The sequence below is a fragment of the Hyperolius riggenbachi genome, chromosome 7 (assembly GCF_040937935.1).
Source record: "Hyperolius riggenbachi isolate aHypRig1 chromosome 7, aHypRig1.pri, whole genome shotgun sequence".
In the NCBI taxonomy this organism is placed as follows: Eukaryota; Metazoa; Chordata; class Amphibia; order Anura; family Hyperoliidae; genus Hyperolius; species Hyperolius riggenbachi.
The window spans coordinates 86,247,192-86,265,544 of NC_090652.1; the positions used below are offsets into that span (position 1 = coordinate 86,247,192).

Consider the following 18,353-nt stretch of genomic DNA (forward strand, 5'->3'; position numbering starts at 1 on the left):
ATTGAGATTAAGAAAAAGACCGACTTTCTAACCTTTCCATATTCATTATTAACAAGGTGAGTCTTAGTAACTAAGTACAATATCAACTGCCCCAGGCCCACCCTCAGACAAGTTCCTGTCCTGTCCTAAAACACTGTATGCCTCTAAATACAGCAGTATGTAATATTCAAATGACTAGAACAGAATAAAAAACACAAGAAGTTAAGTATAGAAAAGAGCGCTGTGCACCAGAGCATAATGCTGGAAAATGTATTACATCAGGACCACATACAGACAACAAAAGGGGTAACCGATGGCCTAACAGCACTTTCCATGCATCCTCAGATGTCTTTGAGGAAGTGGGCTGCTTATCCCACAAAACAGCTGTAAGGCCATCCGTTACTCCTTTTGCTTTTGCTGTCTGTATGTGGTCCTGATGTAATACATTTGCCAGCATTACCCTGGTGCACAGCGGTGTTTTCTCTTCTTACCTACTGGAATTCTGGAAGCACATTGCGGCTGAGCTATCCAGGCCACACAGCCAACAGTGAGTGCCAGATCACTTCCCTCCTCTTCTTACCTACTGGAATTCTGGGAGCACATTGCGGCTGAGCTATTCAGGCCACACTGCCCACAGCCAACATTGAGTGCCAGATCACTTCCTCCTCTTCTCGGTTTATTAGAATAAAAAACACACAAAAGAAAACTACAAACCCCAACCAAGATCACTGGCATGGACAAATCCTATGGTAAAGAATCACGACAAAGGATTCCCATCAAAGGCAATCTGAAGTGAAAATAAGCTTATGATATAATGAATTGTATGTGTAATACAGCTAGGAAATAAAACATTAGTACCAAAGATATGAGTCTCATATTGTTTACAGTACAAGCTTCAGTTATCTATGAAAAATAACTTCTCTGAGCTCCCTGGCTAAATTAGTCAGCTACAGTGCTATTTTCTGAAGCACTTATACATAAAAAAAACACCATTTAAAGACTACTTCAGATAAGGTTTTACTGCAGGGAAGTTTAAATGGACATTAGCTCTGCTCCGTTTCAAAGTTTAAAATGCAGAGTGTAGTTTGTAAACGGCAAATATGACAGAATGATGCAATGTTATAAAAAAAAAAACTATGCAACTGAAAATAAAAATATAAGACTCTGTTCTTTGCTACTAATTTTCTATTAATTATCCGTACTACACATACAATTTATTAGATCATACGTTTTTGTTCGCTTCAGTGTCACTTTAAGAAACATAACTCGGGTATTCAGATGAGTCCTTATACTCTATCCAGACCATCCATATAGTATAGTATGTATCATATTTATCCTTCCTTTCATACACAGTTTCCTCTGTGAGTTATACTTCATTCAGTTTTTCAAACCTATCTTTAACAGTAGGAACATAATTGGACTTACAATGAAGGGGTATCAAACCCTTAGCTGCATTGAGCATATGGACTTCTCTTTTAAAGTGAGAGGTATTTGGACGCGATTTCCTTTTAAACAATGGGTATCTTAAATAATGTATTACATTCTACTATACAGTATGTCGCTGAGGTGCCATTAGATGTATAGTACAGCACTGCCATCTAGTGGCTACTAACAAATACTATTATTATGAGAATGGGGATGTTAAAGAGAAACTATAACCAAGAATTGAACTTCATCCCAATCAGTAGCAGATACCCTCTTTCCCATGAGAAAACTATTCCTTTTCACAAACGGACCATCGGGGGCTCTGTATAGCTGATATTGTGGTGAAACCCCTCCCACAGTGTGATGTCAGGACCATGGTGCTGACATCACACCGTGGGAGCCTTGTTGCATTGTGGGAAATAACAGCTGTTTCCAACTGCCCAAAAAGCAAGCAGCATCTCCTTCCACAGACATCACCTGCCAGAAGTAAAAATTTGATAGATGTCAGAATTTATATCAGGGAGAGGAAAGATTTTATAATGGGCAAACACTGACTAAATCATTTATACATAATTATTGTAAACATTTATTTATTTATTATTTATTTATTGTATTTATAAAGCGCCAACATATTACGCAGCGCTGAACATTATTTAGGTTACAGACAATATTTAGGGGTGACATACAGCAATATGACAATACAGGAATACAAGAAAACCAGATCACACAGCACAGTAGGAGTACCAGCAGGGGCGTAACAATAGGCCCTGCAGCGCCTGCGCCCGCGGGGGGGGGGGGGGGCCCGGCCCCCCCCTGGGGCCTGCTCGGGGCCGTTTTTTGGGGGCTGGAGGGGTGGCAGCATGAGGGGAAAGCCTTGCCCACAGTCGGCGGGGAGAGGGGAAGTTCCCCCCCTCTCACTCACCTCGGGGCTCTCCCCTCTGCGCTCCCCTCCAGCTAGTGAACGTGTGTGGGCAGCGGGCAGCAGCAAGCGGCGTCAGGATACATACCTTCTTCCTTGCGTTCCATCGCCGCCTTCTCGCTCTAGCGGCTGACGTCACTTCCGCTTCCGGAAGTGACGTCAGCCGCTAGAGCGAGAAGGCGGCGATGGAACGCAAGGAAGAAGGTATGTATCCTGACGCCGCTGCTGCCCGCTGCCCACACACGTTCACTATCTGGAGGGGAGCGCAGAGGGGAGAGTCCCGAGGTGAGTGAGAGGGGGGAACTTCCCCTCTCCCCGCCGACTGTGGGCAAGGCTTTCCCCTCATGCTGCCACCCCTCCAGCACCCAAAAACCGGCCACGAGCGGGCCCCAGGGGGGGAGGGGGCCCGCTCTGAAAATCTGCAGGGGGGCCCGGTGGGGCCTAGTTACGCCCCTGAGTACCAGGTAATGCTTAGTCGGTCACTGGATGGAGCATGGAGATTAGGCAAGTTAGGTTCACTCAGATGCATAGCATGGGTTCACAGTAATGGAGGTGCATGATCAGGTAGGACACAAAAGGAGGAGGACCCTGCCCAAAGGCTTACAATCTAGAGGGAGAGGTAAGGACACGAACGGTAGGGGACCAGAGTTCAGCTGTAGGTTTAGAGCACTTGTGAGGGGTAGTAGGCCAGAGTGAAAAATGAAGCACTTTTTTTTATTACATTATTTTCACTGGAGTTTCTCTTTAAACCAGGGCTGTGGAGTAGGTCCAAAAATCCACCGACTCCGACTCCTCAGTTTAGGATTCCTCCGACTCCTCGACTCCGACTCCTCTAATTTGCATATTACAATTTTGTTGATTAAAAGTATGTAACATGAAATTCGTCTCTTAACTGCCAACGCTTAGGAATTTTACAAGACAACTGAAGTGAGAAGGATATGTAGACTACTATATTTATTCCCTTTAGACTAAAACTAGTCCTTGGTAAGAGTACTTGCAAAGGTACAAACCGGAACAAAGAACATCTATCAGGCCCTAGGCAATGTAAGTGTGGGTACATGTTAGAATGATGTGCAGGTACTCTGCAGGGGAATGAGGAGATTGTAAACAGACAACACCTCTGTATTCAATGTGCACAGCATTCTCATTGGATTCCCTGCAGCTCTGTGGGGAGTGCATATGTAGAGTATAGTACTACTGTGTAACAAAGTAAACCTGAGACAGATGAAATTAAAAAGTTTTATACATACCTGGGGCTTCCTCCAGCCGCCTTCAGGATAATCAGTCCCTCGTTGTCCTCCTCCACCACCTGGATCTTCTGCTATAAGTCCAGGTACTTGAGCCAGTCGGGCATAGTGCGCATGCACACACTCCGACGCCAGGAGCATACTACACCTGTGCAGCACTATTGCGCAGGTGCAGAATGTTCCTGGCTGTGGGAGCGGCATGCGGCCGGACAGCGCTGACTGCCTGAATTACCAGGACTCATAGCAGAAGATCTGGGTGGTGGAGGACAGCGAGGGACTGATTAGCCTGAAGGGGGCTGGAGGAAGCCCCAGGTATGTATAAAACTTTACTTTTCATCTGTCTCAGTTACCCTTTAATTTGTAGTCACCAAACCAAATTTTAACAACATATCAAATTATTTGATTTCATCAGCAAAGGGAGTGCATACATTTGCATAAATCAGCATCAATGCAGAATTATTTCCATTTCGTTGACCATCTCTATTAGTGACACAGCTACACATCAGGCTTTATTCTTACAGCATAGATGTTATTTAGTATATATAAGAGATTCCTGTGTACACATCATATATACAGTCACAATCAGATATGTATATCTGACCTTAAAAATACGGGGACTGCTTTATTGAAGCAGCACAAGTAACTAATTTTGATTGGTTTATTTCATTTTTGTGGACTAAGCACAGCTATTACTGTGTATATATACTGTATATATACATTATTTTTAATGACTATTATCTGAGAAATAGAACATTTTATCATATTTTCTATTTTAATTACAGTTACAAATTCATTAGGAGTCGGTGCATTTTTTCCCGACTCCGACTCCAGGCACCCAAAATTGCCCGACTCCACGACTCCGACTCCACAGCCCTGCTTTAAACGTCTCACAAAGCAAAATCATAAAGTATTTTTACTCACCTGGGGCAACCCCTAGAAGTCATTTGGATCCCTCGCTGCAGCTCTGTACAGGGTTCAGCGGGAGCCCAGAGAGGACCGAAGCTGCGGCCAGGGACCTGAGGGGTACTTACCTTGGGAGCAACCTCATGGATTCTAATGAGGCTACCCTGCCTTCTCTTGCAGCCCTGATACAATGCTGTCTGCCCCCAAATGGCTGTGCGGGCTCCAGGATCATAACAACCCTGTCAGAGTCTCTCACAGGCGCAAGAGAGCAGATCTGATAGGGCTCTGCTATTTCCACCTGAGCCCGAATGAAAGCTACAAGTGTGCCTGCACGAGGCTCTCACAGGAGTGTTATGACCCTGGAGCCTGGACCGCCGACAAGCTTGTCAGAAAATTATTGGGAACTGCCAGCACTAGACTGGGGCTGCAGGAGAGGAAGAAGCCTCATTACGATCTAGTAGCTTCCTTCTCCTGAGGTGAGTATCCTCCAGGGGCTTTTATTTTTGTTACAGGTTTACTTTAAGGGACCACTATTGGGGAAAAAAGTAGGCAGTTAAAATCTGACAGAACCGACAGGTTTTGGGCCAGTCCATTTAATTAAGGGGGATGCTCAGGGTTTTGTTTTCAACAGCATTTCCTAAACAACAGTTGCAAAGTCGGACTATATAATGTGCAAGAGAAGCGAGTAAGGAGGCTTGCTGGTATCTTACTATTTTGGCAGTTAAACTGATGTTCGGGAAATGCTGTTAAAAAAAAAAGAAAACCCTGAGAATCCCCTATGAAGAGATGGACTGGCCCAAAACCTGTATCTTCTGTCAGATTTTAACTGCCAACTTTTTTCGCGATAGTGGTCCTTTAAATCAAGCAGTTAGTATTTAATCTGAGACTATGAACCTGGAGGATGACTGCTTATGATGTCATATCCTCCACCCTCTGCTCTGCACTTCCTGTGGGAGGATTCCACATTTCAGAGCTCCCAGTCAGGGGGATTGGCAACTAATTTACTCCTCGCCCTTATTTATGCTAGGCACATATGATACAATTTTCCTTCAGATGGACGGGTCATATTAATTTTTGGCATGTCCAATCTGCTCCTCATCGATAATGGGATCGATTGTGTGCAGAAGTGATCTGAAAATGTATCCAGTAATTTATTCAGGAGCAGATTGGACAAGTTGTAAATTACCGATCTGACAGGAAATTGCATCCTGTATACCTAGCATTACACAACTCTGTGAAAATATAAACTACACTAATGTTCCCTTCCAATACACTTTCATCCATCACACGAGGGAAGGTCGCACTTGTCAGTCAGAAGTTTACTTTATTGTGGACATATCCAAAATACAATCTAGGCAGGCATCAAGTAGCTGACATGTTTCGGACTAACCGTCCTTAATCATAGCTAACATAAGAATGGCAGCTTGAACATATAAGTAGGGATGTCAGTACAGAGTACCCGCCCCAAATCCATCCCCGTATGGGAGTGGTCACTCTAAAAGAAGGTGCACAAAACACCACCTCTCACCCACACATGCAATCTTGTGCGTCCATACAAAATTCAACATTAAAAATGCATATGTAGAAAAATTATATATACAAGATAAAATCCAGGAGCATAATACCTAAAGTCTTCCTAGGGAGAAGGAGCATCAAATGGCAACAAAAGACAAAAAATAACAAAATGAGCATCATGGAGGGACAGGGCCGGTAGTCAAAGTTAGACAAAGGTCAGGGAGGGGCGGGAGTGGGGAAAGGAGAAGGAGGAGGAAGAAAGAGGAGGAAGAAAAAGGAGGGGAAGGGAGAGGGGGGGAGGAGGGGGGAGAAAGAAAGGGAGGGGGGAGAAAGGAAGGGAGGGGGGAGGGGGAAGAAGAAAGGAAAAGAGGAGGGGGAACTCCACAAGGCGATCAGGTAATGGTGGCCAGATCCCATCTCGCATTCAAACCATGTGGAACTCTGGAATTAAATTTAAAAATCCACTCTGCTTCCTTTCACAATAATCTCTTGTAGAGGTCCCCTCCCCTCTTAGACGGCACTACCCTCTCAATCCCACAGTAAGAAAAACTCGTCAAATCCCCTCCATGAATCTCATGGAAATGTTTGGCAACGTTGGTGATATTGGGAGTATGCCAATCTGCTCCAAAATAATGTTCTGCTACTCTCTGCCTCAAAGGCCTGGTGGTGCACCCCACGTACTGCAGTGAACAGACACCACAGGAGATGAGATACACAACATATCTAGTCCCACAGTCAGGGCCGGATTTGTATTCTTTACCGTCCAAGGCCACTGTCATCAGGTGCCCCCCTTCAGTATAGGTAGCGAGATGACCCCTCCCCCTTCCCTCCAGTATAGGTAGCCCGATTTTCCCTCCCCCCCCTTCCCTCTAGTATAGGTAGCCTGATGACACCCCCCCCCCCCAGTATTAGAAGTAGTAGCCAGATGACAGATGACTGGTCTGCTCACCTTCACAACGCAGCAGCCATCAGCTCATCTCCAGTGTAGAAGCTTCTTCTTCCTTTCCATCTTCAATGCTGCCCAAGTCCATAGCCACTGGCCACAATGCAAACAAGCATGGTGGCTGCTGCACAGGCGGCTAGCAGTAGAGTACTGCAGTCAGGCGCTCGCCTGATCTCCCTGCATTGCAGTATTTGCAAGCTTGCAAATGCTGCACCAGTTTAGCCTGCTGCTTTGGTCCCCTTGCTCTTGTGGTGCCCTAGGCCATGGCCTTATAGGCCTTGGCCTAAATCCGGCCCTGCCCACAGTTGATAAATTGTGAAATGGGGTAACTCCGGCCATTCGAGGCAGAGACAGCAGTCTTGGACCTAGCATGGACATGGCAATATTTGCAGGTTGCCAAACTACATTTGTGAGAACCAACAGTGGTCAACCAAGTTATACCCGTGGCCCCCGAGCTAAACAAGCTAGGGGACAAAATCTGTCCCAGGTTTGGAGCACATCTGCTTGCATACCTCACTCTGTCGCTTAGGATTGGGGAAAGGCCTGCATCAGCTCGAAGCATCGGAAGATATTCAGCAATTATGTTGGTCACCTGCTTAAATTCAGAGGAATAGGTGGTAACAAACATGGGCCTAGGGGGCTCAGGACGTTGTGGCTCCCGGGGATTGACCAGATCTGATCTAGATGTCTTAGCTACTTGGGTTCTACCCCTCTTAATACACCACCTTGGGTAACCCCTGGTGGCCCTCAAACGGAGTTCAGCTGTATTCAGCTCCTGTTCCATGCTTTTAGCATCGGAACAATTGCGCTTCACACTCGTAAACTTACCTACAGGAATGCCACGGATGGTGTGGATAGGGTGGCAACTGTCCGCCCTTAGAACAGTGTTGCCACTGCACGGTTTCCTGTAGGTGGTGGTCAGGATGTTACCTTGTTCAGTATCACCTCTCAGTACCAAGTCCAGGTAGCTGATGAAGTCAACTCCCACTGAGTGTGTGAATTGAAGGTTCATGTTATTAGTGTCGAAGTACTGCACCAAACTACCAACCTGCCCCACGCTACCCTTCCAAAAGACCAACAAATCATCGATGTACCTCCCGTACCACACAACATCCTCCATGTGGCGGCAGACACCCCCAAAGACGTTGTGCTCTTCCCACCATCCCATATACAGTTTGGCCAAGGACAGAGTGAACTTAGCACCCATGGAAGCAGCACGCCAGGAAAAACCTGCCGTCAAACATGAAGTAATTGTGGGCCAGGAGGTACTCGACAGCCATCAATATGAAGGTGCAGAGATCTGCAGGTTAATCGGAGTGGCGGGTAAGGTGAAAATTGAGTGCCTGAAGGGCCAAGGCATGGGGAATGCAAGAGTATTACATGATTTTACATCTATGGTAACCCATATAAAGCCCTCTTGCCAGTGAAAGCTATCCAGGCTGGCCAGCTAGTGCTTTGTGTCCTTGACATAGCCAGGCAATTGTCGGACAAGGGGCTGAAAAAGAGAATCCACCCAACAACCCAGGCGCTCCCCAAGGACCCCATACCCGCTACAATAGGCCTACCCTCTGGGGGAGAGCCCGGCTTGTGGATTTTGGGTAGATGATGGAATATAGGTACCATGGGGGACTTGACCCCCAAATGCTCCATCATCCTATGGTCAAAAATACCCATGCTCTCCCCGCAAGACAAAAGATTCAGCAATTGGGCTTGGAATTTGAGTGTAGGGTCAGATCTAAGGGCCAAATAAGTACCATCATCACCCAACTGTCTGAGGGCCTCATCCCTGTATGCATCGCTATCCATTACCACTACGGATCCACCTTTGTCTGCATTCCAAATTACAATGTCATTATTGTTCTGCAGCCCTTTGAGTGCAGTATGTTCCACAGCAGTAATGTTAGACAGACCCATCCATGTAGAACCCCATGCTAGTGAGAGGAGATCCTTTTCAACTAACTCTTGAAAATTTTCAACATAATAAGATCTCTCTGAAACGGGATAGAAGTCAGGGTTCCTCACACGTACTTGCTTGGTGTCACTTAGGGTCACCAGACCAGTGCAGTCTGATGCTAGGGTATCCAATGCCCATCTTGCACAGGTGTCCCCAAAGTCACCAATATTAGGTAGTGTGAGTAAACACCAGACTGCTGTACCTTCCCAGGATCATCAAAATGTTTCCTAAGGAAAAGTGATCTAATGAACCTGTTGACATCTTTAAGGGTCTCAAAGACATTAAAATGATGGGTAGGTGCAAAAGATAAACCTTTTGAGAGAATTTTTATTTCAATATCTTTTAAAACATAACTGGAGAGATTGACTACATTGTTGGTTTGTTCACCTTGATCAGACCTATTACACTTTACTTTGTGGTTCTTTCGACCGGCTCTTGTGATATTTCTGCCCCCTGTAATAGGACTTTCATCCATCCTCATAGCTTCCAACTGTCTCTCTTTTGGAGCCCTGTCCCTCTGTCGTCATTTGTCCCTCTTTCAGGACATACATAATATATCTCTATATATATCCCTGAATCTGCATTATTACATTTTACCCTATTACATTTATCCATTTGAACCAAGGTCCCCCTCCCTCCCAGATTTCCCTTGTAGCCTAGTGGTGACCCCATACACTCCCCTGACAGGGCCAGCCAAAGTTCTCGAGTACCAGAAATTTCAAAATGTGCCCCCCAGCTCCTCAAATTGTGCCCACTCCAGTATAGTTGATAGATGTGCCTTCTGTATTAGGTAAGTGCCCTCTACCCCCCCCCCCCCCACAGTATAAGTAGCCAGATGTGTCCCCAGTATTAACCCCCTACAAGTAGCCAGGCGTGCGCCCAGTAATAGGTTCCCCACATTATAGATAACCAGGTGTGCTGCCTTCCCCAGTACAGGTAATTAGATGTGCCTCTAGTATAAGCCCCCTATAAATAGCTAGATGTGTCCCCAGTATTATCCCCCCTATAGGTAGCTAGATGTGCCCCAGTACTAGGCCCCCTCTCCCCAGTATAGTCAGCTCTGCCTTCAATATTAGTTCCCCCCATTATAGATAGCCAGATGTGCCACTATCATTAGGTCCCCCCGTAAAGCCAGGCGTGCCCCCAGTATTATGCCCCCGCAGCATAACCAGATGTGCCTCCATTATTGTCACCTCCCCAAACAGCCAGCCCTGATCTTTAAGTAACTCCTGTAAAGAAAAACAGATCACAATCTCTCTGGATCCATCGGAGATTGTGCTACAGGAACCGCTTTGCACAGCTCTGCAGTCAGCCTCATACTCTTGTTTAAGCTGGGTCCCAGCTTTATGACATCATCAAGCCGGGACCTGGTGTTCAAGGCAGTACGGGACTGGCTGCAGACCTGTGAACAGAGGATCCTGCAGCACGATCGCCGATGGATCCAGAGAGGGGAGATCTGATTTAATTTTTTTTTTTTTACAGGAATTAATTTACAGATTGGGGTAAGGGGAGAGAGGAATGATCAATGCTATTGGCTACAGCAGTGATCATTCATCCATGGGGGGGTCAACAAATTGGCTAAGGGAGCACATGTTCTCTTTCACCAATTAGTGCTGGAGCAGGCTGAGACAGGAGCACACTCGATCGTCCACAGGACTGCTTCAACTGCAAAACCTTTTTCTATGTTCTTGTGGCTTTGATGAAATCACAGAGAACATAGATATACTGTATTAGAGAAAAAAGTGGTTAAAGTATCTCAGATCAATAATATGCATTTATTATCACCATGGGGGGTGGTTAGGGTTAGGCGCCACTAGGGGAGTGGTTAGTTTTAGGCACCACCAGGGGAGGGTTCTGTGTGAGGGTAGGGTTGGGTTAAGCAGTATTGACGAAAAACGTAACGACATTTAACGTTAATATTTATTCGTTATTATTTCTTGTTTGTTTTTGCAACAGTAATTATCGTTAATAAAGCTTGACAACGATGGTTCATGTTAGCAAATTTCGTTAATACCTGCCGCCAAATTTGTTAATAAGTCGGGCTCTTTTTTCACAGCGCCCTTTTTTCATGCACGTCATTTCTCATTTATACTATAGCTTACAGTTGTCATTATTCATCAAGGGTGCCTCCACCAGTGTTCTTGGTATAGAATATTTGTATGTAGAACAGAGACGCCAGCAGGATAAAAGTCAATAAAATTTTTAAAAATTGCTTGGAGGAAGTGGTGGGCTTACCTCCCAAAAGCAGACACGAGATCCTGTCTTCATATAAATCAATACATTTATTATACGGTACCCCAAAAACAGTGCAGCGCGTTTCGCAGGCCAAGCCCGCTTCATCAGGCAATAAATGTGGGGACAAAACAGAATTTCGGCAATAGCAGGACTAGCGACTGAGCGCCTCAGGCGCTACACCTGGTATTGCCGAAATTCTGTTTTGTCCCCACATTTATTGCCTGATGAAGCGGGCTGGGCCTGCGAAACGCGTTGCACTGTTTTTGGGGTACCGTATAATAAATGTATTGATTTATATGAAGACAGGATCTCGTGTCTGCTTTTGGGAGGCAAGCCCACCACTTCCTCTAAGCAATTTTTTAAAAAATGTTTGTTTTTTATCCTGCTGGCGCCTCTGTTCTACATACAAATACTCCATGTCCACTCCTGGTGGAGGGGAGTGCTACCCCCTTTCTTGTTTCTTTACTACAGAGAGCGACTTCTTAATCCTGAGTGAGGACAGGTCTAATCTCCTCACCTGCCAATTGAGTGGTTGCCTGAATGGTGACACATGTTTGTGAGTATAAATTCTCTCACTAAACCACTTACCAATTGTCTTTAACATACTACACCATATTGGGCTCTCGTTTTTTTTCTATTTTATTGGTATAGAATATAGTAAACATTTCAACTCTCAGTACAGGTATTACATGATTTTCTTGTTGGGATCTTGCAGCAGTTACCAGTAGTTGGCCAGTCTGGTTTGCTTAACCTTCGGGGTAAGCCGCGCAGGAGGTTTTCTCAGGCCCTGCTGGGCCGATTTGCACAATTTTTTTTTTTGATGCACGCAGCTAGCACTTTGCTAGCTGCGTAAGCACACCGATCGCCACCGCCCCGCGCCGATTCACCGCGCCGCCCCCCCCCCTAGACCCCCTGCGCAGCCTGGCCTATCAGCGCCAGGCAGCGCTGAGGGGTGGATCGGGACTCCCGATGACGTCACGACGTCGAAGACGTCATCCCGCCCCATCGCCATGGCGACGGGGGAAGCCCTCCAGGAAATCCCGTTCTTTGAACGGGATTTCCTGATCGCCGATCGCCGAAGGTGATCGAAGAGGGTAGGGGGATGCCGCTGCACAGCGGCTATCATGTACCGAGCTCTAGGCTCGCTACATGATTTAAAAAAAAAATTACAATAAAACGGCTGCGCTGCCCCCTGGCGGTTTTTAATAGACCGCCAGGAGGGTTAACAGTTTATGGTTATTTGTAGTTATTTGTGCTTTTTGGTATGGTTACTAAGCATGACACCAGTTTTCTTTGACAATTGTATTGGGCTAGTAATGTATTCTTATGGGAGTTTTTTTCCCCATTCTTTAGCTTGGGAGTTTATTTTGTTTATTTCCTGTATAAATATTTCTATGCCAAAGGCTTTAAAAGCCTCCCACGTCCACAGGGATATTTCAGGGCTTTTGTTCAGCTTAAAAAAAGCTTTTCAGCTCTAAATTGATTTCCTCGCAAGTTATAATGAGGGTAAGCTGGTGAGAATGACAGCACCATGTGATCTCTATTTGGAGGTTTTGTGCCTTATTGTGGGGTTAGTGATAAGGGGGAGTGGCCTAATAAACTCCTGGCCTGGAAGGGACTATTACGGTAGTTAAATATATGGGTATAATAGGCAATTGAGAAGTGCTAGGACTATTCTGGAGAGACTTTGTGTATAGTTTAACTACTGAAATAAGTGTTCTGGCTATTCATTTTTACATAAGTCTACCTGGCTCAGTTTATAAGTTTAGCTATGGACAGTGGCGTAGCAACAGAAGATCTAGAGGTAGCAACTGCAATAAGGCCATTGGACTAGAGGGGTCTACTAGGGGCCCGCCTTTAACCGCTTTATTAGCTCTTTATTGGTGCTATACTGGTAATGATCACCTCTATAGATGCTTTGATTAGTTGTAACCATTAATAGATGTAGATACACCAGCATCCAGGCCAGACCGGATGTGTCAGCATGACAGCTGACATCTCCCATTGCCAGAAGCTGAACATTTGCTTTAGGCCCCATTTCCTCAAGGATATTACATTTTGCATGCATTTTTCCATATGCAAATTTTCCCATTTTTGTATGCACATTTTTGCATGCGTATGACATGGGAAATTAATGTGTGGTGGGAAAATCTGCAGCCCGCTGTCTGGATTGTCTTTGGAACAGACTACAAAAATGCATGCAATGGAAGCTATTCTATTAAAGAGACACTGAAGCGAAAAAAAATATATGATATAATGATTTGTATGTGTAGTGCAGCTAAGAAATAACACATTAAGATCAGAGACATAAGTCTAATTGTTTCCAGTACAGGAAGAGTTAAGAAACTCCAGTTGTTATCTCTATGCAAAAGAGCCATTGAGCTCCACGACTTTCTAAGTCGCAGAGAGGTCTGTCTTCTGACTTTTATTATCTCAACTGTTAGTGAACAATTTTCTTTTTCTCTGCCAGAGGACAGGTCAATAGTTCACAAGACTGCTCTGAAAAAATAATTTTGAATGCTGAGTGTTGTGTAATCTGCACATACTATAGAATGATGCAATGTTAGAAAACACACTACATACCGTACCTAAAAATAAAATTATGAGAATTTTTTCTTTGCTTCTAAACTTCTAGTAATTTTCCGTAGTACACAACCAATTAATTATATCATTTTTTTTCTTCAGTGTCCCTTTAAAATTGCATTGCTTTCATTATTAATGCAAATATGCAATCAGTGGAAATCATGTGTGCATTGTGTAACTGATTTCTGCCACCCTGATGAGTCTTGGGGATGGGGGAAGGGGGGGATGGGGGAAGGGGGGGGGGGGGGATATATATTGCCCACATTGCATGATAAGAAAAGAAAGCTGGAATAATAAAAAGAGACGTTCAGGGGCATATGTTTTCCATATGTCTGGGCGAGGTCATTTTCACCTGGCACCATTTTCTTCATTCAGGTATGTGAATATTTAATTATGCTATTGTTAGAACCTAAATAAAACTCGAAATAGATTATAGCGCTCCTTCTCAGGATCAAAATGATAAAGGGGCTGCAAGGAGATGAGTGCCCCTAGGTGCCCCTCCTGCACTCTAGAATTTGCAAACAAATACAAATAGGGACTCCTGCGCACTCTGCTTCTTAAAGCTTTAATGGGAGCATATTAATTCGGCGCCGCTCAGTTTGGCCCGGTGAGAGCTGAATGACGGCTGTCACCGCTGCCGTTAAACTCAGAGGCAGCATTAAATACTATTTCCTCTCCGAGTTGTCGCAACTCGGAGGGAGATGTAATTCGGGGTTTGGAAGCCGCCAGAGCCCCGAATTACCGCTACGCGGGGCGTGCATCATAGCATTGCTGCTATGGGGCGCCCAGTTTCGGCTCTCAGAGCCGCGTGCCAAAATCAGCTGATCCGAGCTTTAATGGATATAATAAAACATTAAAATAATGAACAATACTGATACAAAAGCCATTCAATAGCCCCACAATCAATACCCAACCTCACATATCCAACCGGTTTAGCACCAATCCGCACCATGTACTCTACACACTGCAATTATTGTTAGAACCTATTTTAGGCTCCAGTTTAAAAGCTTTCCCTTAAAGGGAAGGTCCAAGCAAAATAAAAAAATGAGTTTCACTTACCTGGGGCTTCTACCAGCCCCATGCAGCCATCCTGTGCCCTCGTAGTCACTCACTGATGCTCCAGTCCACCGCTGGCAGCATGCTGACCTCGGAGGTCGGCCGGTCGCATTGCGTACATTTTTACGCATTCCCGCTAGTGCAGGAACATTAACACATACGTTTTTACGCATTAGTGGTTCAATGCGTAAATTTTTACGCATTGAACCACTAACGCGTATAAACGTATGTGTTAATGTTCCTGCACTAGCGGGAATGCGTAAAAATGTACGCAATGCGACCCACCGACCTCCGAGGTCGGCATGCTGCCATCATGGGACTGGAGCATCCGTGAGTGACTACGAGGGCACAGGATGGCTGCATGGGGCTGGTAGAAGCCTCAGGTAAGTGAAACTCATTTTTTTATTTTGCTTGGACCTTCCCTTTAAGGCTAGGTGCACATAGCATAGTGTTACAATCCTGCATTTTCCACAAGTGTGTTTGCGTTTTTGTATTGAGTTTTTGGTGCATTTGCTTTTTTTTTTACGCAGATGCATTTTTACACGCGTTTTGCATGCATTTATACGTGTTTGTGGTTTGATAATAGAAAACGCATATGCGTTTTTACATTTAAATATATGCAAATCTTTAGGAAGACAACAGGAAGGGAAGCATATCAGAGATCTTTACTTTTTAATTAAAACCGCAGCAGGAAACACATGAAAAACGCAATGCATATGCGCTACCATAGACTTTCATTATGTGCATTTTGGCAGCCAGCCTGCATATTATGCAACACTGCAAGCGTCTTCAGAACACTTACTGTAAATCGCAGGTGGAACGCTGGTCCTTCTGCATCCCATAGACTAACATTGCTGCATGAAACGCAGCGTTTCCAGCTCCGCGAGAGTTTCTGCCATGTGTGCACCCGGCCTTAAAGTACACCTGTAACACAAAAAAAGCCCCTATGGGGTTACTTACCCGGGAGTGGGAAGCCTCAGGATGCTAATGAGGCTACCCCATCCTCCTAAGCCTTGGGGACCCAGTGCTGGATCCCCCGAAAATTCTCCCGACAAGCACTGCACGGGTGCGGCAACATCTCAAGCGCTTTGAGTCCAACAGCAAAAAAGCGTTATACAAATTTTGGAATTATTAGCTTAAAAAAAAATTGGGACAATAAGGTAAATGAAAAAATTGGTTCAATGCATCAGCTGATATTTAAAGTCTTCCTCCTATTTCTAGAAAAATGTAGGCTCAACTAAATCTATCATTATTTAAATGTTTGCTGGTAATGCAGCTAAGATCTCATATATGTATTTTGAATAATTGCGTAAAAATGGCTCAACAACTGTTTCAGAAACCTCTTTCCCGACAACCACTGGAAACAGGCCCTTGGGGTGATGTCTTCTTGGTGTTGTTGTTAGCGAGGAACATTACAAGCCCCCTGTATGTCCTATAAGAGATGAACATTTAAAAGCGCCGTGAGGAAATAACGGAAACAGAATATCAGTAATTTTACAGATATTCTATTATTCATTATATAAGAAATAGCACATTTGACCGATATTCTACTATCCTGGTAGCGATTACCAGGGGCGTAACAATAGACCCTGCGATGGATGCAGCCGCAGGGGGGGGGGGGGCAAGGGGACAGTTCAGAGGGGGAGTCAGAGAGGAGTAGGAGGAGACGAGTTGCTGAAAGAAGAAAGGGGAGCTCGTCGTCAGAAACCGCTTGGTGGCAGTGTCCGGCGCCACGTATCGCCACCTATGGACAGCCAGCCAACATGCCCTTCAACGTCAGCTGCTGATGCCACCATAGTGCCATCACCCCAGTGGGGATCAGCTGTTGGAAATTTTTTAGTGTGTCTGCCTTAGATCAGAGCAATGCCATATGTTCTCTGTGCCACCAAAAATTGAAGGCACATGGAGAAAAGGCACAAACTGCAATGGGAAGAGCACCAGAGGAAAAGCAGCACACAAAAGCAAAGCCACCCTCCTTCTCCTCTTCCTCCTTCAGATGCATCATCTTCAGCCGCTTTCTCCCTTGCACCTTCACAATCACAGCCACCCTCCTCCACTCCACCTCTCACCTTGAGCGGTTCCTGCTCCTCTGCCCACAGCAGCAGCCAGGTGTCCGTGAGGGAAATCTTTGAGCAGAAGAATCCAATGTCTGCCAGTCCCCCCCTTGCCCGACGTCTGACAGCTGGCTTGGCGGAACTGTTAGCTCGCCAGCTGTTACCATAGAAGCAGGTGGACTCTGAGGCCTTCCAAAAATTTGTGGCCATTGTGACACCACAGTGGAAGATACCAGGCCGCAATTATTTCTCTAAAAAGGCGATACCCAAACTGTACCATGAAGTTGAAAGGCAAGTGGTGTCATCTCTGGCACACAACGTTGGGTCGGATGCCTGGTCTGCCAAGCATGGTCATGGCAGGTACATTACTTACACAGCCCATTGGGTCAACCTGGTGACCGCTGGCAAGCAGGTAGTACGTGGCTGTGCAGCGGACCTAGTTGTGACACCTCCACGGCTTGCAGGCAGGCCTGCTGCCACCTCCTCTCCTCCTGCTACATCCTCTTCGCTGTCGTCCTCCTCCTCTTCCTTGGCTGAGTGGCAGTTCAACTCTACTGGTGCTGCGATGTCCTCTCCAGCTACACAGTCCCAGCTCCCCAGGGCCTATGCTGCATGCCAGGTACGACAGTGTCACGCCATCTTAGGCATGTCTTGCCTCAAAGCGGAGAGTCACACTGGAGCAGCTCTCCTGGCTGCTCTGAAAAAACAGGTGGCTCAGTGGCTGACCCCGCACCAACTGGAGATCGGCAACGTGGTGTGTGACAACGGCAGCAATCTCATTTTGGCTTTGAATTTGGGAAAGTTGACACATGTACCCTGCATGGCACATGTGCTGAATCTCATAATTCAGAGATTTATGTCTAAATACCCAGGCTTACAGGACGTCCTAAAGTAGTCCAGGAAGGTGTGTGGGCATTTCAGGCGGTCTTACACGGCCATGGCATGCTTTGCATATATTCAGAGGAGAAACAACTTGCCGGTGAGACGCCTGATTTGCGATAGCCCGACTCGCTGGAATTCGACCCTCCCGATGTTCAACCTCCTGCTACAACAGGAGAAAGCCGTCAAAAACAGTATCTCTACAACTACAGTCAAAGGGCACGCTCTGGGGAGATGGGGATGTTCTGGACGAAGTACTGGACACTCATGCGAAATGCCTGCAGGCTCATGCGGCCATTTGAGGAGGTGACAAACCTGGTGAGTCGCAGTGAAAGCGCCATCAGCGACTTGATCCCATATGCTTTCTTCCTGGAGCGTGCCGTGTGTAGAGTAGTGGATCAAGCTGTGGAGGAGCGTGAACAGGAACAGGAACAGGAGGAAGAGTTGTGGGATCAATTCTCATCAGAACCAGATGTTTCCTCAACACCAGCGGCAGCACAGAGGGGGGAGGAGGAGGAGGAGGAAGAGTCGTGTGGGGAAGAGGAGTCAGATGATGAGGAAGGTGTTGTTTTGGAGGAGGAGGCAGAAGAACAACCGCAGCAGGCATCACAGGGGGCTCGTGCAGCTTAACTTTCCCGTGGTATTGTTCGTGGCTGGGGGG

General features: G+C 45.9%; 1 protein-coding gene across 1 annotated transcript in view; it reads left to right on the forward strand.

The window, feature by feature from the left end:
- Positions 1-18: 18 nt before the first annotated feature.
- CAPN15 (calpain 15) overlaps positions 19-18,353 on the forward strand; it is a 150,633-nt gene continuing 132,298 nt past the window's right edge. The window contains exon 1 of the mRNA XM_068244226.1: positions 19-56. The gene's annotated coding sequence lies outside the window, so the exon portion shown is untranslated. The remainder of the gene's footprint in view (positions 57-18,353) is intronic.